Below are 26,120 nucleotides of genomic sequence, written 5' to 3'. Positions count from 1 at the left end.
AAGGATTTCCACTGGAAATTCGAAGGATTTCACTGGAAATTCCGAAGGATTTCACTGAAATTCCGAAGGATTTCCACTGGAAATTCGAAGGATTTCCACTGGAAATTCCGAAGGATTTCTACTGAAATTCGAAGGATTTCCCACTGGAAATTCCGAAGGATTTCCCCCTGGAAATTCCGAAGGATTTCCCCCTGGAAATTCCGAAGGATTTCCCCCTGGAAATTCCGAAGGATTTCCCCCTGGAAATTCCGAAGGATTTCCCCCTGGAAATTCCGAAGGATTTCCCACTGGAAATTCCGAAGGATTTCTCCTGGAAATTCCGAAGGATTTCACTGAAATTCCGAAGGATTTCACTGGAAATTCCGAAGGATTTCACTGAAATTCCAAGGATTTTGAAATTCCGAAGGATTTCACTGGAAATTCCAAGGATTTCCCACTGAAATTCCGAAGGATTTCCACTGAAATTCGAAGGATTTCCTGGAAATTCCGAAGGATTTCACTGGAAATTTGAAGGATTTCCACTGGAAATTCCGAAGGATTTACTGAAATTCCGAAGGATTTCACTGAAATTCCGAAGGATTTCCCACTGAAATTCCGAAGGATTTCCACTGGAAATTCGAAGGATTTCCCACTGGAAATTCCGAAGGATTTCCACTGAAATTCCGAAGGATTTCCACTGAAATTCCGAAGGATTTCCCACTGGAAATTCCGAAGGATTTCCCACTGGAAATTCCGAAGGATTTCCCACTGGAAATTCCGAAGGATTTCCCACTGGAAATTCCGAAGGATTTCCCACTGGAAATTCCGAAGGATTTCCCACTGGAAATTCCGAAGGATTTCCCACTGGAAATTCCGAAGGATTTCCCACTGGAAATTCCGAAGGATTTCCCACTGGAAATTCCGAAGGATTTCCCACTGGAAATTCGAAGGATTTCACTGGAAATTCGAAGGATTTCCCACTGGAAATTCGAAGGATTTCCACTGGAAATTCCGAAGGATTTCCACTGGAAATTCCGAAGGATTTCACTGAAATTCCGAAGGATTTCCACTGGAAATTCGAAGGATTTCACTGGAAATTCCGAAGGATTTCACTGAAATTCCGAAGGATTTCCACTGGAAATTCCGAAGGATTTCCACTGGAAATTCGAAGGATTTCACTGGAAATTCGAAGGATTTCCACTGGAAATTCGAAGGATTTCTACTGAAATTCCGAAGGATTTCCACTGGAAATTCCGAAGGATTTCCACTGAAATTCCGAAGGATTTCCACTGGAAATTCCGAAGGATTTCCCACTGAAATTCCGAAGGATTTCCACTGGAAATTCCGAAGGATTTCCACTGAAATTCCGAAGGATTTCCACTGAAATTCCGAAGGATTTCCACTGGAAATTCGAAGGATTTCCACTGGAAATTCCGAAGGATTTCACTGGAAATTCCGAAGGATTTCCACTGAAATTCGAAGGATTTCCACTGAAATTCCGAAGGATTTCCCACTGGAAATTCGAAGGATTTCCACTGAAATTCGAAGGATTTCCACTGGAAATTCCGAAGGATTTCCACTGGAAATTCGAAGGATTTCCACTGGAAATTCCGAAGGATTTCCCACTGGAAATTCGAAGGATTTCCACTGGAAATTCGAAGGATTTCCCACCGGAAATTCCGAATGATTTCCCACTGGAAATTCAAATGGTTTCACTGGAAATTCGAAGGATTTCCACTGGAAATTCGAAGGATTTCCACTGGAAATTCGAAGGATTTCTCACTGAAATTCCGAAGGATTTCCCACTGGAAATTCCGAAGGATTTCCCACTGGAAATTCCGAAGGATTTCCCACTGGAAATTCCGAAGGATTTCCCACTGGAAATTCCGAAGGATTTCCCACTGGAAATTCCGAAGGATTTCCCACTGGAAATTCCGAAGGATTTCCCACCGGAAATTCCGAAGGATTTCCCACCGGAAATTCCGAAGGATTTCCCACCGGAAATTCCGAAGGATTTCCCACCGGAAATTCCGAAGGATTTCCCACCGGAAATTCCGAAGGATTTCCCACTGGAAATTCCGAAGGATTTCCACCGGAAATTCTAAAGGATTTTCCACCGGAAATTCCGAAGGATTTTCCACTGGAAATTCCGAAGGATTTTATACCGGAAATTCCGAAGGATTTTCCTCCGGAAATTCCGAAGGATTTTCCTCCGGAAATTCCGAAGGATTTTCCTCCGGAAATTCCGAAGGATTTTCCTCCGGAAATTCCGAAGGATTTTCCTCCGGAAATTCCGAAGGATTTTCCTCCGGAAATTCCGAAGGATTTTCCTCCGGAAATTCCGAAGGATTTCCCACCGGAAATTCCGAAGGATTTCCCACCGGAAATTCCGAAGGATTTCCCACCGGAAATTCCGAAGGATTTCCCACCGGAAATTCCGAAGGATTTCCCACCGGAAATTCCGAAGGATTTCCCAACGGAAATTCCGAAGGATTTCCCAACGGAAATTCCGAAGGATTTCCCAACGGAAATTCCGAAGGATTTCCCAACGGAAATTCCGAAGGATTTCCCAACGGAAATTCCGAAGGATTTCCCAACGGAAATTCCGAAGGATTTTCCAACGGAAATTCCGAAGGATTTCCCAACGGAAATTCCGAAGGATTTCCCAACGGAAATTCCGAAGGATTTCCCAACGGAAATTCCGAAGGATTTCCCAACGGAAATTCCGAAGGATTTCCCAACGGAAATTCCGAAGGATTTCCCAACGGAAATTCCGAAGGATTTCCCAAAGGAAATTCCGAAGGATTTCCCAAAGGAAATTCCGAAGGATTTCCCAAAGGAAATTCCGAAGGATTTCCCACCGGAAATTCCGAAGGATTTTCCAGCGGAAATTCCGAAGGATTTCTCACCGGAAATTACGGAAGTTTTCCCACTGGAAATTCCGAAGGATTTCCCCCCGGGAATTCCGAAGGATTTCCCACCGGGAATTCCGAAGGATTTTCAACCGTTCCGAAGGATTTTCAACCGTTCAACCATTTCGAAAGATTTCCCACCGAAAATTGCGAAGGATTTCCCAACGGAAATTCCGAAAAATTCACCACCGGAAATTCCGAAGGAAGAAATTCCGGGAAGAGTCATTTGGCCAAAACTCATTCGGCCGAAAGCCATTCGGTCGAATTCCACTTGGCCGAATAGATCATTAGGTCAAAAGTCATTTGGGTCATTTGGAAATGGTCATTTGGCCGAAAGGGTCGTTTGGTCGAAAGGGTTATTTGGCCGAAAGGTTCCTTTCGCCGAAATGGTTATATGGCCGAAAGGGTCATTTGGCTGAATTGGACATTTTTTCATTTGAAAAGTGAGAAATTAAGAGTAAGAAGAGAGACTGTTCAATTCTGATTCTTCATTTCTCACTTCTCTCTGTAAGAAAGAGGAGCGCGAAGTGAATAGTGAGACGTCTCACTACTCACTTCGCGCTTCGCGCTTCTCACTTTTTACAGCAAAAAGTGAAAAATGAGGAGTGAAAATTGAGAAGTCACATTTCTCTCTCCTCATTTATCTTTTTTTTGTCTCCTAAGTCTCCTCACTTTTAGCCCGAGGTTGGCTCATCTCCGACCTCATTTATCACTTCTTGCTGTAAAAAGTGAGAAGCGCAAAGTGAGTAGTGAGACATCCAACTACTCACTTCGCGCTCCTTATTTTTTACAGTGAGAAGTGAGAAATGAGGAATCAGAATTGGAACATCTCTCTTCTTACTTCTTATTTCTCACTTTTCAAATGACGTATTCGGCTAAGTGACTTATTCGGCCAAATGACCCTTTCGGTCAAACGACCTCTCCGGCCAAACGACCTGTTCTGCCAAACGATCCGTTTTGCCAAATGACCATTTCGGCCAAATGACTTTCGGCCAGATGGGTTTCGACCTAATGGTTTGTCCGGCCTAGTGGCATTCCGCCAAATGGCTGCGAAGAATTTCTTTTCAGGAAATTTCGAAGAATTTTCCTTCGGAAATTGCGAAGAAATTCCCTTCGAAAATTGCAAAGAATTTTCCTCCGGAAATGGCGAAGAATTTTCCTTCGGAAATTGTGAAGAATTTCCTTCCAGAAATTGTGAAGAATTTTCCTTCGGAAATTGCAACGAAATTCTCTTCTGAAATTGCGAAGAATTTCCTTTGGAAAATTGCGAAAAATTTCCCTTCGGAAATTCCCAAGATGTTCCCTTCGGTAATAACCAAGAATTTCTCTTCGGAAATTCCCGAAAAAATTCCCTTCCCTTGTTTTAGTCAGCAGATTATTCAATTTATGTGATTTTTTACTTAGAGTTCTTCACTCGTCAGAAGTTCCAAGTCCAGAGGCACTTGGTAAGAGAGGAGTACTGGACGGACACCTTAAGGTTGAACTGTGGGACCTTCCATTGGCCAATTTCAAATTACATAAACTCAATACGTTTCAAAACTGAATGCCAAAACTCTAAAACTTGAAATTCGTGGATATCAATAATTCCTACAGTATGAAAAAGGGTAGATTATTCGAAGTTCAGATTGTAAAGGAATAATTAATGGTGTCTTATGTTTGTTCTCTAACAAAGGCTCGTGGTAAAATAACTATTGAACTATTGCTTGAATTTCTAGCATGTTTAAGCCAACCACAAATTATTGTTGATTTACCGAAAACATCTCTTCAAGAAGAAGCATGTTCTAATCACGATGATTCTACGACGCTTCGCTCCTGGAACATGTCTGCCAAGTTGTGCGGTTTGTTCATCCGGAACAGCAAACCATTATTAACTCCGAACATAGGTTTACGTAGCCCAAACCGCTCATTTTCAAATTCCACAGTACATCTTTTTTCCCGGCATTAAATTGCCGACGAAGACAAAATAATAATCCTATATTCAGTTTCGCAACCAAACCATGACAGCAGTTGTGATGGGAATTTTCTTCATCTTTCGTTTTCACTCGCGAGCTCCCATCATCAGGAGGAGGCTGAAAGGAGAGCTTATCTATAGACATATTTTCCTTGGCAACTTTGTTTCACAGCGGGAAAACAACCATTCAGCACAATCCATTTTAAAGTTACACTACGACGACGCGCGCCGCAGGAAATTTTCAACAGGTATGAGAAGAAAGCGCGTTGTTTGTTTGGAATTAGTTCCGGTGGAAAACCGTCTCCTACGGGGGCATCGCGCACAAACAGACGAGGAAAAGCAGCAGCAGTTCATTTATAATTGCCAACTTTTCAACTTTTTTTTCCCATTGCGTGGACGTTCTAGGGAAAGAAATTGAATTTGATCGAATTATTGTTGACGCACTCAGCGTTGGGTGTTTTATAATTTTCTCGCATCTTAAACGTCTATTTTTCCTTGACTCCTGTTCGTGTTGTTGCGGGGAAATATCGATTCGAACAAAAGTTTTCCGTTACTGGATTTAACACTTTGACGAAGTCGCGAGACATGGGAATGAAAAGTTTGTTAGATTTTATTTTTTCATGTTTCTTGCCACTTGTGATAAAATTGATGGAAATAAGTAACAATATTGACTCAAAAGTTCCGTTGGTTAATTAATTGTTTCCTCGTATCGTTCCTCAGTTTTCTCCAGGAAAATTTGAATAGCTTAGATTTTCGTCGAGCATTTCTTGCAATTGATGCCTGGATCAGAAGTCCATTATGATGAGTGATTAGGCAGAAGCTTTTCCATTAACTTCCACTTCAAACCATATCTCAGCCTTGATTTGATTTACCATAAACAGAAACCCCCGATACAAGATGTTTGCCCCATGCCGTGCTTTGTATGCAAATCAGGCTTGATTAAATTCCTTAATATGCTTCAATGTTGCCAAGTGGTGCCAATCGTGCATCTTGCCGTACCAGGATTGATGATGTCGACGAACTCTGTCCTACTTCTACGAGTCGTCCCGATTTATGGCACAGAACGGATAGCTTATAGAATAACTTTGACAGGCATGACGGTTCTCGTTCCGGATCAACCACACCGCACCGAGGCAAACGCAATGGGCTTTCAAGCCATTGAACCGGAGCAGAGCAGAGGTTGACACGTGGTGGTTTATGGTTGTCGGTATCACGGGAGTCAGCGAATCAATTACTTACCGCTCGTTTGCCTATCCATGGCCAGGAAGTAATGTGGTTAGATGTTAACGATTTATGGCGTGACGAGTTGGGTGAGGTGAAGGTAAAGCAACGCTTAAATCTGCTCACTTGACAAGAGCTATCAATTTGGGCTCCGATGGTTTGTTCTGTGAAAATCGTTTTATTCGAAAAGTGGAAGGCAATGGGGCCGATATTCGACATGGTTATTGGAACCAGTATCAGTTAAAACATAGGTACTCGAACATCAATCAAGGAGTTATCATGTGCGATCAAACTAGAGTCGAGTTGTATATTGATAAAACTTCAACCGTGTGTATGAAATAGAAAATTGTTTTCCAACGCAAAACTAAATGTTCAACGCAAAAACAAGATGTTCATTATATGTATTGCGACTAACAAGCAGAATTGCAAATTTCAGCTCAGCAATTCCACCCATAGAAACTCAACCCCATTAAGCATATTCATCACTTCCAAGAGAAAACAGCTAGAGTGAAAAAAGTTGTTAAGTTACTTTGCATGCAATGAAAATATAGCTGATGACATCAGCTACAGCGAACCAAACGAATCCAACAAAAGAGCAACAGTTTTGCAATCCTGACACTTTTCCCAGATTCAACTTCGTCCCTCATTTCCTTCGGTTGAGTGTGAACAGAAAAACTTCTCCAGAGAATGCAATTTTCCATTGTAACGACTGCACTCAGTGATGTCTGCATACCCGACAATCGCGAATACCAAGAATGTGACACAATTGTGTCATGCTCCATGAATTCATTCCTGGGAATCAGTGCAGCAGCACCTCGCCAGAACGAACAAACGCACTCCTGGAAGCAACGAAAGACGCAAAACGGTTATTGGTTTCCGTCTTTCCGCTTTCTTTAGCTTGCGCAGCAAGCTGCTGAAAAGGTGAGCAAAGAAAAGCTTTACAAACAGACTCCGGAACCCGATGCGCCACTCCCAACCAGGAGAGAATCGAATCCGATCCGACGACGGGGCAACAACAACGGGAAGGATCTCTTGAGCGCCTGAAGAGGATATTAATCGCCAACTCTTGGGGGAAACAAAACTATCGGCGGAGAAGCAGTCGGTCGGTGATTGGGAAACTTTGAAGCTCGTTGTCGTCGTTTCTTCAAGAGCCGGACCAGCTGAGTGGGAAAACCGAACCGGCAGACGAAAGTGCGTAATGAGTTTTTCAAATTGCTTCCCATTTCAACCGGTCTGTGGAAGTATTTTTTACCCATTCCACACCGCTCCACCGTGGCGGAAGAAGTTGGTTCCGTCTGTACCGTGAAGCGGAGAATGTGGGTCTTAAGGGGATTTCCCATGGATGAATGGCGGTGTGTGTACGGTCCTTGAGACGACACGAGTGGCAAGCATTTTTGCTGATACGTTGAACATCGATTGATTATGGCATCGTTTCAATTGGAGAAGAGTTTGTCGAAGTTTAGTACCGAGTAGTGAAAAGCTGCTGAGTGCGACGCGAGCAGTTTCACTGCTGGAGGGGAAATGGAATTTGCTTGCCTTTTCAGCACAGTAGTTTGGTGGCGGGAGGTTAGTAAAGCTAATTTTCGCTTCTGGCGAAAATTGACTGAATAGTTTGGGAAAGTAATTTCCTGTCATGACAGAGTAGAACACTTTTTGGCAATTTCCCAGTATTGATGAGGGTATTTGACTATGGTTAACTATGACTGTGCGGCCGCGGCCCTCCTTAGCTGTGCGGTAAGACGCGGACTACAAAGCAAGACCATGCTGAGGGTGGCTGGGTTTGATTCCCAGTTCCGGTCTAGGCAATTTTCGGATTGGAAATTGTCTCGACTTCCCTGGGCATAAAAGTATCATCGTGTTAGCCTCATGATATACGAATGTAAAAATGGTAACTTGACTTAGAAACCTCGCAGTTAATAACTGTGGAAGTGCTCAGGTCTGAGGGAAGCTCTCTCGCGGTAGAGCGCTATTTTCATACTAAAATGTCTATAACTCGGAACTGGGAACGAATTTCGCTTATCCCAACTGACAATCTCTTTGAAATTTATCAAGGAATGTTCCTACAAAATTTCATGGACCTACTATTTCCGAAATTTGAATTAAGCTCTAAATACTGAACTATTGTACAACTGAAATTTTCGCTTCTCAGTACCTCTCTCCGATGATTTGAGGCACAAAGGAACCGAATTTCGCAAAACCCAACTGACAAAAGTTTTGAATTTTTCCAACGATCATTTTGATGTAATAAAAAGTATATGTCACCGCAATTAAATTTGCAGGAAGCTCTTTTTACTTCAACCAAGTTTTTTAAATTCCATACAAAAGTTACCATTTCGGGAGAGCAGCCAACAGCATATTTTCTTGTGGCGCACGGCAGGAAAGGAGCGATGAGAGCGAAAGAAAGTCCGTCAACTTTGTATCTAGCGTGACACTAGAAAAAAGCGTATTCCTATTTGTGAACACGAGGATACCAAATATATAAATTGAAATCTCATATAGGAATGAGATGAGATAAACAATTGAAAATAAATAAGACAAATAAGAAAAATAAAACAATTAAGCAAAATAAAACAAATAAGACAAATAAAGCAAATATAACAAATAGGACAAATAAGACAGACAAGACAAATTCCTACGGAAGTTCCTCCAGGTATTCCTCCAGAAGTGCCTTCAAGTTCTTCCGGGAATTCCTCCGGAAGTTCCTCCGAGAGTTCCTCCTGAGGTTCCTTCAAGAATTCCTACGGAAATTCCTCCAGGAATTCCTCCTGAGGTTCCTTCAAGAATTCCTCCGGAAGTTCCTCCAAGAATTCCTCCGGAAGTTCCTCCAGGAATTCCTCCGGAAGATCCTCCAGGAATTCCTCCGGAAGTTCCTCCAGTAATTCCTCCGGAAGTGCATCCAGGAATTCCTCCGGAAGTTCCTCCAGGAATTCCTCCGGAAGTTCCTCCAGGAATTCCTCCGGAAGTTCCTCCAGGAATTCCTCCGGAAGTTCCTCCAGGAATTCCTCCGGAAGTTCCTCCAGGAATTCCTCCGGAAGTTCCTCCAGGAATTCCTCCGGAAGTTCCTCCAGGAATTCCTCCGGAAGTTCCTCCAGGAATTCCTCCGGAAGTTCCCCCAGGAATTCCTCCGAAGTTCCTCCAGGAATTCCTCCGGGAGTTCCTCCAGGAATTCCTCCGGAAGTTCCTCCAGGAATTTCCTCCGGAAGTTCCTCCAGGAATTCCTCCGGAAGTTCCTCCAGGAATTCCTCCGGAAGTTCCTCCAGGAATTCCTCCGGAAGTTCCTCCAGGAATTCCTCCGAAGTTCCTCCAGGAATTCCTCCGGAAGTTCCTCCAGGAATTCCTCCGGAAGTTCCTCCAGGAATTCCTCCGAAGTTCCTCCAGGAATTCCTCCGGAAGTTCCTCCAGGAATTCCTCCGGAAGTTCCTCCAGGAATTCCTCCGGAAGTTCCTCCAGGAATTCCTCCGGAAGTTCCTCCAGGAATTCCTCCGGAAGTTCCTCCAGGAATTCCTCGAGAAGTTCCTCCAGGAATTCCTCCGGAAGTTCCTCCAGGAATTCCTCCGGAAGTTCCTCCAGGAATTCCTCCTGAAGTTCCTCCAGGAATTCCTCCGGAAGTTCCTCCAGGAATTCCTCCGGAAGTTCCTCCAGGAATTCCTCCGGAAGTTCCTCCAGGAATTCCTCCGGAAGTTCCTCCAGGAATTCCTCCGGAAGTTCCTCCAGGAATTCCTCCGGAAGTTCCTCCAGGAATTCCTCCGGAAGTTCCTCCAGGAATTCCTCCTGAAGTTCCTCCAGGAATTCCTCCGGAAGTTCCTCCAGGAATTCCTCCGGAAGTTCCTCCAGTAATTCCTCCGGAAGTTCCTCCAGGAATTCCTCCGAAAATTCATCCAGGAATTCCTCCGAAAATTCATCCAGGAATTCCTCCGGAAGTTCATCCAGGAATTCCTCCGGAAGTTCGTCCTGGAATTCCTCCGGAAGTTCCTCCAGGAATTCCTCCGGAAGTTCCTCCAGAAATTCCTCCGGAAGTTCCTCCGGAAGTTCCTCCAGAAACTCCTCCAGAAGTTCCTTCAGGAATTCCTCCGGAAGTTCCTCCAGGAATTCCTCCGGAAGTTCCTCCAGGAATTCCTCCGGAAGTTCCTCCAGGAATTCCTCCGGAAGTTCCTCCAGGAATTCCTCCGGAAGTTCCTCCAGTAATTCCTCCGGAAGTTCCTCCAGGAATTCCTCCGGAAGTTCCTCCAGGAATTCCTCCAGAAGTTCCTCCAGGAATTCCTCCAGAAGTTCATCCAGGAATTCCTCCGTAAGTTCCTAACGAGATTCCTCCGGAAGCTCCTCCCGAAATTCCTCCGGTAGTTCCTCCAGGAATTCCTCCGGAAGTTCCCCCAGGAATTCCTCCGGAAGTTCCTCCAGGAATTCCTCCGAAGTTCCTCCAGGAATTCCTCCGGAAGTTCCTCCAGGAATTCCTCCGAAGTTCCTCCAGGAATTCCTCCGGAAGTTCCTCCAGGAATTCCTCCGGAAGTTCCTCCAGGAATTCCTCCGGAAGTTCCTCCAGGAATTCCTCCGGAAGTTCCTCCAGGAATTCCTCCGGAAGTTCCTCCAGGAATTCCTCCGGAAGTTCCTCCAGGAATTCCTCCGAAGTTCCTCCAGGAATTCCTCCGGAAGTTCCTCCAGGAATTCCTCCGGAAGTTCCTCCAGGAATTCCTCCGAAGTTCCTCCAGGAATTCCTCCGGAAGTTCCTCCAGGAATTCCTCCGGAAGTTCCTCCAGGAATTCCTCCGGAAGTTCCTCCAGGAATTCCTCCGGAAGTTCCTCCAGGAATTCCTCCGGAAGTTCCTCCAGGAATTCCTCCGGAAGTTCCTCCAGGAATTCCTCCGGAAGTTCCTCCAGGAATTCCTCCGAAGTTCCTCCAGGAATTCCTCCGGAAGTTCCTCCAGGAATTCCTCCGGAAGTTCCTCCAGGAATTCCTCCGGAAGTTCCTCCAGGAATTCCTCCGAAGTTCCTCCAGGAATTCCTCCGGAAGTTCCTCCAGGAATTCCTCCGGAAGTTCCTCCAGGAATTCCTCCGGAAGTTCCTCCAGGAATTCCTCCGAAGTTCCTCCAGGAATTCCTCCGGAAGTTCCTCCAGGAATTCCTCCGAAGTTCCTCCAGGAATTCCTCCGGAAGTTCCTCCAGGAATTCCTCCGGAAGTTCCTCCAGGAATTCCTCCGGAAGTTCCTCCAGGAATTCCTCCGGAAGTTCCTCCAGGAATTCCTCCGGAAGTTCCTCCAGGAATTCCTCCGGAAGTTCCTCCAGGAATTCCTCCGGAAGTTCCTCCAGGAATTCCTCCGAAGGTTCCTCCAGGAATTCCTCCGAAGGTTCCTTCAGGAATTCCTCCGGAAGTTCCTCCAGGAATTCCTCCGGAAGTTCCTCCAGGAATTCCTCCGGAAGTTCCTCCAGGAATTCCTCCGGAAGTTCCTCCAGGAATTCCTCCGGAAGTTCCTCCAGGAATTCCTCCGGAAGTTCCTCCAGGAAATCCTCCGAAGTTCCTCCAGGAATTCCTCCGGAAGTTCCTCCAGGAATTCCTCCGGAAGTTCCTCCAGGAATTCCTCCGGAAGTTCCTCCAGGAATTGCTCCGGAAGTTCCTCCAGGAATTCCTCCGGAAGTTCCTCCAGGAATTCCTCCGGAAGTTCCTCCAGGAATTCCTCCGGAAGTTCCTCCAGGAATTCCTCCGGAAGTTCCTCCAGGAATTCCTCCGGAAGTTCCTCCAGGAATTCCTCCGGAAGTTCCTCCAGGAATTCCTCCGGAAGTTCCTCCAGGAATTCCTCCGGAAGTTCCTCCAGGAATTCCTCCGGAAGTTCCTCCAGGAATTCCTCCGGAAGTTCCTCCAGGAATTCCTCCGGAAGTTCCTCCAGGAATTCCTCCGGAAGTTCCTCCAGGAATTCCTCCGGAAGTTCCTCCAGGAATTCCTCCGGAAGTTCCTCCAGGAATTCCTCCGGAAGTTCCTCCAGGAATTCCTCCGGAAGTTCCTCCAGGAATTCCTCCGGAAGTTCCTCCAGGAATTTCTCCGGAAGTTCCTCCAGGAATTCCTCCGGAAGTTCCTCCAGGAATTCCTCCGGAAGTTCCTCCAGGAATTCCTCCGGAAGTTCCTCCAGGAATTCCTCCGGAAGTTCCTCCAGGAATTCCTCCGGAAGTTCCTCCAGGAATTCCTCCGGAAGCTCCTCCAGGAATTCCTTCGGAAGTTCTTCCAGGAATTCCTCCGGAAGTTCCTCCAGGAATTCCTCCAGAAGTTCCCCCGGAATTACTTCGGAAGTTCCTCCGGAAGTTTCTCCGGGAATTCCTCCCGAAGTTCTTCCGAAAGTTCCTCCGGGAATTCCTCCGGAAGTTACCCTGGGAATTCCTCCAAAGAAAACTTCCGGAGGAATTCCCGGAGGAACTTCCCGAGGAATTTCTGGAGAAACTTCCGGATGAATTCCTGGGGGAACTTCCGGAGGAATTTCTGAAGCAACTTCCGGAGGAATTCCCGGAAGAAACTTTGGGAGGAATTCCTGGAGGAACTTTCGGAGGAATTTGCGAAGTAATTCCTGGAGGAACTTCCGAAGGAATTTCTGGAGGAACTTCCGAAGGAATTCCTGGAGGAGCTTCCGAAGGAATTCCTGTAGGAGCTTCCGAAGGAATTTCTGGAGGAACTTCCGCAGGAATTCCTGGAGGAACTTCCGGAGGAATTCGTGGAGGAATTTCCGGAGGAATTCGTGGAGGAACTTCCGGAGGAATTCCTGGAGGAACTTCCGAAGGAGTTCCTGGAGGAACTTCCGAAAGAATTCCTGGAGGAGCTTCCGAAGAAATTCCCGGAGGAACTTTCGAAGGAATTCCTGGAGGAGCTTCCGAAGGAATTCCCGGAAGAACTTCCGAAGGAATTCCTGGAGGAGCTTCCGAAAGAATTCCCGGAGGAACTTCCGAAGGAATTCCTGGAGGAACTTCCGAAGGAATTCCTGGAGGAACTTCCGAAGGAATTCCTGGAGGATCTTCCGAAGGGATTCCTGGAGGAACTTCCCAAGGTATTCCTGGAGGAACTTCCGAAGGAATTCCTGGAGAAACTTCCGAAGGAATTCCTGGAGGAACTTCCGAAGGAATTCCTGGAGGAACTTCCGAAGGAATTCCTGGAGGAACTTCCGAAGGAATTCCTGGAGGAACTTCCTAAGGAATTCCTGGAGAAACTTCCGAAGGAATTCCTGGAGGAACTTTCGAAGGACTTCCTGGAGGAACTTCCGGAGGAATTCCTGGAGGAACTTCCGAAGGAATTCCTGGAGGAACTTCCGAAGGAATTCCTGGAGGAACTTCCGAAGGAATTCCTGGAGGAACTTACTTTATTTTTCTTCTTAGTCTTATCTATCTTATTTGTCTTATTTGTCTAATTTGTCATATTTTTCTTATTTGTCTTACTTACACCAGCACCACTGTTATCACACAAATACTTTTCAAAGCTTTTGTGGAAACCTTGTACAGAAATCCTCTCACGATATTTTCTAATGTTGTTCTAGAAACGGCTTATGTTTTCATTTTTCAAAACCAGCTGGAGTTTGTTTATTTTGATTTCCTCATTGCGTGATTGGTGAGCGCTGCTGCTGTTCTCTCGCCGAACCACTGCATGAGGGATAAATTTTCCCATTGTTGCCAATCCCTTTTGTTCTCCGTTTACGGCAAATTCTCAAGCAATTGTAAACTGCATAATGATGAAATAATTTTGGCGACACTGACAGCGTTATTCTGGCGGGCTGAATTGGGCAATTTTCTCTCTCAGAGAGTGCTACCACGTGCTTTTTTAACGGAAAACCCTTCCCTCAGACCTTAATAAACACTATGCTGCGAGGCGGCTCTGTCACAGTGTAATGCCAATGGGATGTAATGCCAATAAGAAGAAGAAGAACTATGACTGTATTCATTGTATAGATGCAAGTAGTAGAATAGTTAATCATAATTTTCTGCTCTGATAAAAAGTATTTTGGGTTTTATCTTTATCTTCCATTTTTTTATCTATCTTCTATGTAACAAAAATGAAATGGTCTGTGTTATAGCATAGCCAACGTTAAAACAGAAAATTCTTCGAAATATCCACGGGAGACTCCTTGGCATTTTCAAAGGAAATTTTCCGGAATTTCCACTGAAGATTGTTTAAATTTTAGATTCAAAAAACGGTAAATTGCTCGAAATTTTTAAGGATTTTTTTTTTTGATTTCTTAAGGAAATTCTTCGCATGGTCCATAAGAAATTCTGGGGAAATTCGATTGGTTGACCAGACGGCCGATTTGGTAATTTGGTCGAAAAATCCGTTTGCCATAACAAGTCGTCTGGTCGAAACCAAGGTGAATACAAACAGGTGTAGCAGTATGCCAATTACATGATTCAGCCATCTTGGATTTTCATATGGAGCAGCCACCGAGTTTGTTTATGTTTTGCACTGAAAATGAATTTTTCACCCCCGCGCTAGTCTCTCCCATCTACTGTCGAAGTGAGTGAAACCTGATATAAGAACCCTGGCCGAAACGGCGAAAATGCCTTTTGGCCATTTGGCATACTGCCAACTGTCAATTACTAATTGGATAATATGGTCAAAAATGGCCACTCGTTTGGTGAAATGGCCTTTTTGTCAAATGACAACAAAATTTCGTAACCTTTCCTCTTTTCAAGTCGATACTGGCATTTAAGCCAAAAGTCATCTAGCCAATTTCCATTTAGCCAAGCCGAACTGAACGTTTATCTGAAACTGTCAGGTCGAAAATGACCGAAAATGAAGTTTGGCCGAAAGCGACATACAGCCGAAAGGAACATTCTGCCGAAAAAGTTGTTTGCCCTAACAGGTCATTTGACTGAATTCGGCGGAAAAATACTGTTACGTTTAAGACAGTAAGTTTGTTGTTACTTAGCAAAAAAGCATAAAGATTGGAAATACGCAGCTAAATAAAACGCAGTTGTCGCCTCACGTACCCACATAACGCACCAACCGCCACTTTGAACGTGAATGAAAAGGAACCACCCCACCCCCATGAAACAGCTGTCATCCACGAACAACTCGCCTGAAGCCGAAAACATGGTGCTGCAACATAGTGCTGGATGTAAACATTGCCGGTTAAGCAATAAACACACGAAGTCAGAATGTCGAAGTCGGATGCGTAAGCGGCATGTGTTGAATTGTTAAATTATATTCAACGAGATGTATTGCATTGTTGCGTGATTCTCGACGTGATTAATTGGCGCTTTGATGTTGCATGAAGAAGAAGAAACAGAAAGATGATATTTAAAAATTTTCGCACTGGAAAACATACGAAGATATCATACGATTCTAGAGGCAATCTAATTAAAAACAGTAAACAGTACGAGGTTGGACTCCTCTTATATTGTCTATCCGGAAAAAAATTATAACGCTATTTATACCGAAGTTGGATTTTTCTCCGGATACAGGCAACTTTCCCAACTTCGGAAGTAGTGCGCTGGATTCGCCTAAAGATGCGCTAAACAACGCATCAATTAGTTTGACAGATAAAACTTCGGAAGAAAGTTCGGTTCGGAAGTCCCGACTTCCGAATTCTAAGTTGGTGCTACGCTGACAATAGGCCTTTCCATGTGACACTGCCGAGGCTGCACTTATTTACAACCGCTGAACAGGCCCGCAATCCCGAAGCTGTCACTTTCATAGAAAAACTGTCAATTGACGATGAAATCAGCTGTATTTAAACGTCTCGTGAAAAGGCCCATACTGTGTATTAGGCATGGTATCACAGAGTAAAAATTGAAATTGAAATATTGTGTTTATTGTGCAGTGGAACACAAGTCTAACCCTGCACTGCTTACCGTTTTTAATTAAAATGCTTCTAGATTTTTAAAGAAGAGTTTTAAAATTTATTCGTATGTTCTCCCGTGCGAATATTTTCGATTATCATCTTTCTGCTTCTTCTTCTTCTTCTTCATGCAACATCAAAGCGCCAATCGCCAATTCTCTCGCGCCAGTATGAACGGAGCTTAAAATAGGAAAGGCAACACTAGCGCCACCCAATCGGTAGACGGCTTCAAGAATTACATCTCATTTCAGGGGGGTGAACCACCCCTGCTGAAAACAAAAAGCCCATTCACGAGGCGCCGCGGAGAATTGACAGATGAGTCGATTCACACGCACACCACAAACCACCAAATCGCATGCGACGACAGCAAGAAAAGAAACGACACTTTTTCCGGTAGCTCCGTGCGGTTGCATCGTTGTCACCATCGCGAGGAGAGAATAAAGGTTCCCCCAAACACACGCAACGCGACAGTCGCGACGCGATTTTATCTCTTGGCGACAGCGATTCTGTCGCCGTTGGTATGGAAGCGTAAATCAACATTGCCTGCAGCGACCCAACGATAGAATCGCGGCGACTAGTTGTCGCCGTCGCGGCGATGAAATCGCTTAGGTCTGAGGGAGCCTTAATTGTGCTGATTGGCAGTTAAATTCACTCTTCATCAGCTTCGCGAGTGAGTTTTAGATTTAACCGGTTTAAGCCGCTTCCAAACCAAATCGAGCAAAGACGTCTTTGTTTCTACGACGTGAGCCAGATTTCCGGAGGAACAGCCGGGGAAACAATCGCGGCATAACGAGACAGGGGGCGACTCCTCGAGCGAGCGCGGTTTTGGATTTGAGGTAAGAAGAAAGCCGACAGTATGATCAAACTGAACTTAATCAAAAGTTTGACAAATTAGGTGCAAACGCCGAGTGAAACTCGCACGGGAAGTCCGGAACCTGGCAGGACAGGGAAAAAGAGAAGCAGGCAGATCACCATAATTCGGCTTCGGCCGAGAGTGCCAGCACCTAGCGATCTCAAGGTAGGCAGGCCTCTCTATCACCACGATACAGATCTAACCTCAAATGTTTCGCAGATCAGACAAAAGCCAGAGGTGAATCGCGTGGAAGAGCACCACGATTTCGGTCGGCAGAAACCGTCTACGGTTTGAGCAGTCAGTCAGGATACAGACAGGACGAAAGCACCCCATCGTTTGGGTAAGTCCAACTGTAAACAGGAGCGAGTAGTCGTGTTATCATTGTCCTTCTACAGGGTGTTTCTGGAGTATCAAAACTGTTGAACGATTTCGGACGGAAATCTCGTCATCGACGACGAGCTCAGCAAGGGCCTCGGAGAGATCCCATCCAGCAAAACGGTCGCACTGGACGGCCAGAGGGGTCTCCAGCGGAGGCAGCAACCTTGTGAGTGGCGCGGCGAGCTTTTGGCAGAATGCGTGGGTGGTGCGGCGATAGTCGTCCGTCCGCGACAAGGATCGGTACGGTAGGGGGACGCCCCATGTAGCCGCTTCCGAATGCGAACAAGGGCACCGTGAGTACGGAGAAGAAACCGTGAGTAAGAAAACTGAGGTGTTTTGTAAAGTAGGAAGATAGAGAAAGAGGAGTGAAAAGGAAAGAAGATAAGATGACTAGGAGGTAGGAAGTAACAGAGGAAAATGGGTGCATTACCCTAAATACATGTATTAAATTGAGATTTGTGGTTATTTGATTTGTGTTGGTGCTTTGGCCCTCCAGGCCTATTGCCTCTTTTGTCCGCTTTGGTAGTTCTGCTCTACCCGCTACCGGAAACCCGCAATAATACTTTTGACCGTATAGAGCATTTGACAAAAATGCAATTTAGTACGAATGGTCATTTGGCAATAAGAGCCATTGGGCCCAGAATGTCCTTTCTGCAAACAACCTTTTCGGCCAAATGGCATTTTCTGCAAAAAAGAGTTGTTTTATCCAAAAGGGTTGTTTTACAGAAAGGACATTTTCGGACCAAATGGCTCTTTCTGCCTAATGACCTTACTTACCAAACGGCATTTTCGGTCAAATGGACTATTCGGTTCAACAACTTTTTCAACCATATTACCAGTTCTGTCGAATGTCCGTTTCGACTATATGTCGCTTTCGGTCAAACTGTATTTATGAACAAACCATTTTCGACCTGTTAACAGTTTCTGATATACGTTCAAAACTTAATGGGATCTGTTTAGATGTCTTTTAGCTTAAATCGACTTACAAAGTAGCGAGGTTACGAAACTTCGTTCAATGATATTTCGACAATAAGGTCATTTCGCCTTATATTATCCGTTCAGTAAGTGACATTAGGCTATATGACCCTTCGGGCAATACAAAATTTTTGGCCAAATGACCCATTCTGTCAAACAACCATTTAGGCGAAACCATAATTCGGGCCGATGACCTATTCGGCCAAATGACCATTTCGGCCAAACGACCTGTTTGAGAAAACGATTTTTTCGGCCAAACTACCAGTTCGGCCGTATTTTGCTTTCAGCCAATGGAATTTCCCAAGAATTTCTTATGGACAGTACACTAGTCGTTAGATAACTGCAACATGTTTACATTTCAGCTAGCGAATAATGCCATTTGATAACTGCAACGCATTCTAGACATAAAACGGTTGTAAGTCGAAATCAGATGAAATAGAAGTGTACCTGATTGTGCAGCGCAATGCAGCTACCATCGACTTTGACATCGTTTTGAAGCTCAGCGGTCCGATAACTGCAAAACTGTTGCAACTATCGAATTGCAGTTAAATAACATTGCAGTTAAATGACATGCAGTTATCGAACGTCTACTGCACAAAAAAGTTCTCTTGGAAATCCAAACAAAATTCCAAGCAATTTTCCGTTGAAATCCTAAGATTTTATTATTGTAATCTACATTTTGATTTTTATTTTAATTATGTCGACTGTTAGCAATGTACTTTTCGGTGATTATTTGGCGTTTCAGTCTGTATTTTGAATGAAAAACAACCATATGTTTTTGCCTTTCTCGTATACAAAGTATACGTGAAGGCTATATGTTCGCTCCAAAAACGAACTTTTGATAATCATCTATATATATATATATATATATATATATATATATATATATATATATATATATATATATATATATATATATATAGATGGACGAAGAATAAAAAGGAATAAATTTTGACTGTTACGCCCTTTTCATAAGTTGGACTAGATTTAAAGAGTATTCAACAGAAACTCAACTGGAACTTTCGGTTGATATTCCGAAGATTGTTCTGCAGAAACTAGGAACAATCTCTCATGTAGATTCAGAAGAATCACCTGCTGAAATTCCAAACAATTTTCTTTGGAATTTCCAAAGAGCTTCTGTTGGTAGTTCCAAAAAAATCTTCAGAGTACAGTCGCTACTCCGCATCTCGATATTGAAGGGACCATCGAGATAGGGAGAGATCGAGGAATGGGAGGAAAATATAAATGGGCTTGTTGTTGATATATTTGTTATTGTACAAAGTAGCCAAACAATTTGAACATATCGACATAAGGAGAGTGAATCCAGTACAAAATATGATCAGAACCAGGGAATGTAAAACAACACCATTGTTCAATCTTGTAAATGTTGGGACAAACTCAACTCGCAACAAGCGTGTGTCCCAAATAGGACAATGATCGACAATGATCGCCTGTCGCGCATTTAGAGAAAAAGTCGGTTTGCGATGATGTTTTTGGTTAAATAAGTACATATCACTTATCAGTGTTCAGTCATAAACTTAACCATCTGTTAACATGGTTTATGTTTTACTTCTGAAATATACAAGTTATCACAGTTTGAAAAGCTCACAACAATTATCCTCTCCAGATGAGGACAAAGGCTTAGAGAGAGTATTCTTTTTTCCTTATTTTTTGCATTTTTTTGAGACAATAAAACTTCTTGATCAGAACACATCGAGATAGAAAGATATCGATATAGGGAGATTATCGAGATGTAGAATGTCCAAATGTATGTAGATTGAAGAGGGCAAAACATACTTTTGCATATAAACAATAAAGACGGATCCATAAAAAAATGAAAAACGATCCATAAATAACATCTGAATGTTCCTTAAAATGCTACCATAAATCCATAAAATAGTTCAGGAGATTACATAAAGAATAATTTTTTGATCCATAACTAAGCTAAAATTTAGCAATTAATGGGGAAATATGTTCCATTAACATGGTCAAGAAAAACAATACAATTCTTGCTATTTTCCCATAAACATATGACAAATGATCCATAGATCTTTGGAAAATGATCCACAAAAAACTATATTTTGATCCATAAAACTTCAAATTTGCGTTTTTTTTTTTATCGTGATGGTGATCCATAATTTCAGTAATATGATCCATAATTTTAGTCATATGATCCATAACTTGTTCAAATGATCCATAGTTTTGGTGATATGATCCATAAACTTTGATAAATGATCCATAGATTTTATAAAATGTGTGGATCAATTAATATGGTTTCATTGGCCTTCTTTCCAAGCGTTATGGATCACATTATCAAAACTATGGATCATTTGAACAAAGTTATGGATCAGATTACTGAAATTATGGATCATCATCACGATAAAAATTGCGCAAATTTTAAGTTTTATGGATCAAAATATAGTTTTTATGGATCATTTTCCAAAGATTTATGGATCATAAAAATATTCTTTATGGAATCTCCCAAACTATTTTATGGATTTATGGTAGCGTTTTATGAAACATTCAGATGTTATTTATGGATCGTTTTTCTCTTTTTTATGGATCGTTTTTGCACATTGAACGGTGCAAAGTAAGGGCTGCCATTGAAGAGACTGAAGAAACCAAAGACATAGGGAGAGATATCGAGATATATACCATCAAGATGTAGAGAGACCGCCACTCCCGACAAATAAATTAACTAACGCCGACCCTGCCGAATACCGGACCGGCGCACACCTCTATGTAGGACAACGTCTGCCAGGTCAACTAGTATTATATAAAGCCACAAGATTTATATTAAAAAAAAAAACAGATTAATCCACCTAGCGGTGATGGTACCTTTCTCGTTTCATTCGAATGAGTAAATTCTACGCACTTTAGGTAGGAATAAAAAGTATTTTGACCATAATCCGGCTGATTAAATAGGAAACAATGCAACTGGGCTCAGCGTCTAATGCAACTAATGGAATGGAACTAATGGAACATGGAACTGCAAGTCGCTAGGTTTCGCAGGTTGCGACAGGATGATCTACGATGAATTACATCCCCGCAACTTCGACGTCGTGGCGCTGCAGGAGATTTGCTGGACAGGACAGAAGGAGCATGAGCATGAGCATGAGCATTATGACCGCACAATTCGTAGTTGCTACTCCGTGATTGACTAGAACTTGCGAAATTGTACAGAGAACACAATAAATGGGGCTTGGGACTAGCTACCCATTCTCAATGTACATTGTACACGTTTCGGGAGCTCAAATATCTAAAGTCAATAACGGCGCCGGCCACGTCCTTACGGTCATATAGGAAGGGAAGGATTGTTAGTCCGACTCTCGTTGCTACTAGAGACCGAGAACACCTCTGCATCTCCACGATTGTCTTGGGGTAGGATATCGTTTTAGTTACAAAAGATAATTTATCTGGATTCACTTCGGTAAGTGATGCGATCTATGGGATGGGAAATAACACTCTCGCTGTCTGAAACTTTCACTTTCTGATTTATTCACTCACTCGCGCAAAGCAGAACAAAATTACGACGACCGGCCGATCGTTTTTCCTTCCGCACAAAGCAAAACTGAACTGTGACGACCGGCCGATCCGCTTACTGGAGAAACACGACCGGATAAGAAACAAACTTACGCTTTCTGATTTATTTACTCACCCGCACAAAGGAACAATTTGCTGGACAGGACAAAATGTGTGGAAAAGCGGGCATCGAGCGGTTACCTTCTACCAAAGCTGTGGCACCACCAACGAACTGGGAACCGGCTTCATAGTGCTGGATAAGATGCGCCAACGTGTAATTGGGTGGCAGCCAATCAACGCAAGGATGTGTAAGCTGAGGATTAAAGGCCGTTTCTTCAACTATAGCATCATCAAAGTGCACTGCCCACACGAAGGGAGACCCGACGACGAGAAAGAAGCGTTCTATGCACAGCTGGAGCAGACATACGATGGATGCCCACTGCGGGACGTCAACATCATCATCGGTGACATGAACGCTCAGGTAGAAAGGGAGGAAATGTATAGACCGGTCATCGGACCGTATCGAATGACAACGGCCAACGATGCATGAACTTCGCAGCCTCCCACGGAATGGTAGTCCGAAGCACCTTCTTTCCCCGCAAAAATATCCACAAAGCCACATGGAGATCACCTAACCAAGAAACGGAAAACCAAATCGACCACGTTCTAATCGACGGTAAATTCTTCTCCGACATCACGAACGTCCGCAGTGCGAATATTGAATCCGACCACTACCTCGTTGCAGTATGCCTGCGCTCAAAACTCTCGACGGTGTACAACACGCGTCGAAGTCGGACGCCGCGGAAAAGCAGCTAGGCGCAGCATCACTTGAAGATGGCTGGAGAGATATTCGATCCGCCATTGGTAGCACCGCAACCGCTGCTCTTGGCACGGTGCCCCCGGATCAGAGAAACGACTGGTATGACGGCGAATGTGAGCAGTTAGTAGAAGAGAAGAATGCAGCATGAGCGAGATCGCTGCAACACCGCACGAGGGCGAACGAGGAACGATATAAACGGGCGCGGGACAGACAAAACTCGATTTTCCGGAGGAAAAAGCGCCAGCACCAATTGCAAGGGTGTTCGTGGGGCAGTACCAGGCGGGTTTTATGGGCGAACGCTCCACCACGGACCAGGTGTTCGCCATCCGCCAGATACTGCAGAAATACCGTGAATACAATGTTCCCACACATCATCTATTCATCGACTTCAAAGCCGCATATGATACAATCGATCGGGACCAGCTATGGCAGCTAATGCACGAACACGGTTTTCCGGATAAACTGACACGGTTGATCAAAGTGGCGATGGATCGGGTGATGTGCGTAGTTCAAGTTTCAGGGGCATTCTTGAATCCCTTCGAAGCTCGCAGAGGGTTACGGCACGGTGATGGTCTTTCGTGTCTGCTATTCAACATCGCTTTGAAAGGGATAATACGAAGAGCAGGGATTAACACGAGCAGCTATTTGGCTTCGCCGACGACATAGATATTATGGCACGTAACTTTGAGAAGATGGAGAAAGCCTACATCAGACTGAAAAGGGAAGCCACGCGGATCGGACTAATCATCAACACGTCGAAGACGAAGTACATGATAGGAAGAGGTTCAAGAGAAGACAATGTAAGCTACCCACCGCGAGTTTGTATCGGTAGTGACGAAATCGAGGTGGTAGAAGAATTCGTGTACATGGGCTCACTGATGACTGCCGAAAATGATACCAGCAGAGAAATTCGGAGACGCATAGTGGCTGGAAATCGTACATACTTTGGACTCCGCAAGACGCTCCGATCGAATAGAGTTCGCCGCCGTACCATACTGACAATCTACAAAACACGAGACCTGGACGATGCTCGTGGAGGACCAACGCGCACATGGAGTTTTCAAAAGGAAAGTGCTGCGTACCATCTATGGTGGGGTGCAGATGGCGGACGGTACGTGGAGGAGGCGAATGAACCACGAATTGCATCAGCTGTTGGGAGAACCATCCATCGTTCACACCGCGAAAATCGGACGACTGCGGTGGTCCTGGCACGTAGCCAGAATATCGGACAATAACCCGCTGAAAATGGTTCTCGACAACGATCCGACGGACACAAGAAGGCGAGGTGCGCAGCGGGCAAGGTGGATCGATCAGGTGGAAGATGACTTGCGGACCCTCCGTAGACTGCGTGGTTGGCGACGTGTAGCCATGGACCGAGCCGAATGGAGAAGACTCTTATATATCGCACAGGCCACTTCGGCCTTAGGCTGAATAAATGAATGTCTAATGCAACTTGTTGCGAGCAAATCGGTTAAGGATGAGTGCCAGAAAAATAAACGAAACTTTTTGCCCACATACACACACACAGGCATCATCTCAGTTCATCGAACTGAGTCAATTGGTATATAACACTATGAGTCTCAGAGCATCCTATAAAAGGGTTCAGGAGCGAACATATATTTAGCCTTCACTGGTACTTGTTCAACGAGAAAGGCAAAATGCTGTAAACAAAGTAGAAGTAAAGCTTTAAAGTTTCTTTACAATCGCAAACAGAAGACACATTGTTGAGTCACATTGTTGACAAGTCAAACTTGTCAATGTCGTAGACAAAAGCATATCATTAAAATTTATTTAGGTACATATTAAACTTTGCTCTTTTTGCAACTTTTTAATTAGGAATTATAAGAGGTTCCTTCCAAACCTTCGGCACGTGCCCGGTTATCAAAGATTCATTTATAAGGTCCAGCAGTTGTGTCCAATGCTAATGGCATGATAACATAACTCTAGCGTTAACTTTATTAACTCCAGCCATTTTGTCCAAAGAAAAGTTTATGTTCATCAAAAGTAATTGAGTAAAAACAATCATCTACATCTACTATTAACCGTCTGTTTAATTTCATCAGGCTCATCAAACAAATCTATAGACCGATGAATCGATGTAATATTCGTTAAAATTGCAAGCAATTACTTGTTCAGAGTTTCCTAATGTGCCATTAACAGTTATGGACCGCGGATTGCAACTATTAGCTTTTAAAAAAGATTTCAAATGTATAATATCTTCCTGCTGTTATTTTAATGCTGATCAGTTTTTTTCTGAATTTATTGAAGGACTCCATAGAAACTGGTTCTGATTGAGCGTAATGCCGCTTTAACAATGCCTTGATGGACTCTGTCTCTGTTATCTTATTAATACATATTACCATTCTGTAGTTGACTGCGTAGTTCTGAGAAGTTTTGGCAATTATAATAATAAATATTGTTACCAGATTATGTTTAACTAAAAAGAGTACATTTACAACAAGTGAAAATAGAGTACAAAAGAGTTAAATTTACAATTCAAGTTTGATATTGGACCGTTTTAACTCATATCCCGAACATGACTCCTATTTCGAACAACCGGATTTAAATGATCATTTCATCATTATTCGCGTGATTCTTTCCAAGGAAAATCGATGGAATTTTGAATTGTAGGACGCTAAAAAGCCAGTGTACTAGAAATATGAGTCATGGTCGGAATTTGAGTATATTTCTTTTATATTTGTATCGCTGATGCTGAATGTGTATGAATTCAACAAAAATAATTATTTTCAACATATTTTTTGTTATAAAAAGTTGAATAATAATCACAGAATATTTGAAACAAATTTCTCCTAAATATGAGTAAAGGAGTGAAAGATCTCTGCTAACTGCACAAAGCAGAAAATATTTTCGATGACCGGCCGATCGTTTTGCTTACTGACGCGAACTACATCTTCACTTTCTAATTAATTTACTCACCCGCACAAAGCAGAACAACATTTCGATGATCGGGCGATCGTTTTGCTAACCGCACAAAGCAGAACAACTGACCGGCCGATTGTTATGCCTACTAAATAAATCACGACTGCACTTGACCTCTGAATGCTGAACATTTGTCTTTCAAGCAACAAACAAACATGATCTACTTTTTCACTCAATTCCGACAGAAATTTGATACTCCTAAATAAAAGTCTCTGAGGCATGTTTCTAAGTAAAGCATTTCGATTAATAAAATCTATTCACATATCGACCGCAAAAGCAGATCAAAAGCTTCTAATTCTCGCGAACAATCTGCATATCATATTAAAACGCACTTGATCTATTATTTTACCAACCTAATAGGTACTAGCATTTCTACCACTCTTTAAAGAATTAGCTATGTCTAAAATGCATTTTCTACTAACAAAATGGAAAGCGAGGAAGATAGTTGACAAAAGAGATATATTTGAAATAGGCTATGAGAAGGAAGATTTGAAGATAGTCAAATAGAAGGCAAGCAAAGGCCAGAATAAATATATATTGTGATCTAGGGCTGAAAGTCTCTCTGAAAGAACTTCCGTTGGTATTCAAACAGAACTCCATTCGGAATTCGGAAAAAAAAATCCGTTCAAAATTCGGACAGAATTTAATTCGAAGTTCGAATAGAAAAATCCATTCAAAATTTCATAAGAGCTCCGTTCGAAACTCAGACACAACTCCAATCGGAATTCGAACAGTATTGCACCAGAAATTTGAACAGAAATCCATTAGAAA

At 43.4% G+C, this 26,120-nt stretch overlaps 1 protein-coding gene and 1 long non-coding RNA gene across 9 annotated transcripts in view; one reads left to right on the top strand and one right to left on the bottom strand.

The window, feature by feature from the left end:
• LOC134205763 (uncharacterized) overlaps positions 1–26,120 on the bottom strand; it is a 474,885-nt gene that overhangs the window by 85,600 nt on the left and 363,165 nt on the right. The window lies entirely within an intron of this gene.
• On the top strand, positions 16,657–17,526 carry LOC134210869 (uncharacterized). 3 transcript variants are annotated; one of them, XR_009978882.1, is made up of 4 exons: positions 16,657–16,697; positions 16,757–16,879; positions 16,934–17,054; positions 17,110–17,526. It is a non-coding gene; the product is annotated as an uncharacterized LOC134210869 (long non-coding RNA). The 3 variants fall into 3 exon arrangements; XR_009978881.1 differs by having other exon boundaries at positions 16,744–16,879; XR_009978880.1 differs by lacking the exon at positions 16,657–16,697 and having other exon boundaries at positions 16,710–16,879.

Source organism: Armigeres subalbatus, chromosome 1 (genome assembly GCF_024139115.2).
Source record: "Armigeres subalbatus isolate Guangzhou_Male chromosome 1, GZ_Asu_2, whole genome shotgun sequence".
Lineage (NCBI taxonomy): Eukaryota > Metazoa > Arthropoda > Insecta > Diptera > Culicidae > Armigeres > Armigeres subalbatus.
The sequence above is the reverse complement of the archived record's forward strand: the minus strand, read 5'-3'. Positions and strand labels throughout refer to the sequence as shown.